This window comes from Morone saxatilis, unplaced genomic scaffold (assembly GCF_004916995.1).
Source record: "Morone saxatilis isolate NCDOM2014 unplaced genomic scaffold, NCSU_SB_2.0 Contig0, whole genome shotgun sequence".
In the NCBI taxonomy this organism is placed as follows: domain Eukaryota; kingdom Metazoa; phylum Chordata; class Actinopteri; family Moronidae; genus Morone; species Morone saxatilis.
In genome coordinates, this window is record NW_023339650.1 from 20,603,240 (window position 1) to 20,604,393 (window position 1,154).

The following is a 1,154-nucleotide window of genomic DNA, read 5'->3' on the forward strand; positions in this document are numbered from 1 at the left end:
CTGCCCCAAATACTCACAAGAGCAAACGTGGATCAATAATCCCCAACAAATCCATTATTTCCTCCTGTTTTTGGTAAATCATTGACTTACATTGCGCAGTGCTTTACACAAAGAAAGAACAGAAAGATAAGAGAGAGGTTTTAAAGATGCTTTTTAATGATTCGCACTGATTTGGTTTCTCTGAAACTTTGTGGGCGGCTCCTCCAGAGTCCAAACAAAAGCACGATAACCTTCAGTTTTCAGCCTTGATGTTGGAGCAGCGCTGAAGATCTGCCCACAACAACTCCTTTAAATACACAGCTGCCTGGCCCTGTAGTGTATGCCAGAGATAAAAAAGTAAAAATCAGTCTTTGAACATGACATAGAGCCTGTGGAGAGAAACTGGTGTAATGTGTTTGTTAAAAGCCTCACAGCTGAAATCATTAAACTCATGTAGAGGTTTAGATTAATCTCCATGTTCCTTCAGTGGGAAACACAGCGCTGAACCACACTGTTGTTACTTCACTGAACATGACTCTAGTTCTGTGTCAGTACAGGTAAAGAACACCTGTACAAGAGAGAGTCATTTACAGTGACAGCCCTTTTACGTCAGTTTACGTCTGCCAATCATCTCCGTAATGCATACCTTATGTAAGAATGGCGTGATGTGTTTACAGACCACGCCCTGAATAAGGTACAAGAGTAAAAGCTGTCTGAGCAAAGCAGAAGATCAACATTTAGATCACTAAACTAACAATGTTTTTATGTGTTTTAATGTTATAGTTTTATACAAGTCTGTATATTTGTCCGTAGACGTTTAGTGGCTGCTACATTTTATGGAAGAAAAAAAATAACAATATTCACAGCCTGTGTGTGTGTGTGTGCTCTTCATTTAGTTGTACAACAAGTACCAAAGTCAAATGTGGGTAGCACTTTTTAATTAGGCTTTATATGATTTATGTTCACGCCCCTCAATTTGTATCAATCATTAACAAACTAGTAAAAAAAAAAGGAAGAAAGGAAATAAAGGTCAGGACAATAGCAACTGCAAACTCTTTTATTTTCCAAGCATAAATCACATTCATTCAACCTTGTTTCACTCTATGTTTCCCCCCCGGTCATCCACATCCCCTCCTGCAGTGGCTCTATGGCCCACCAGTGGGACCCGCCCCACA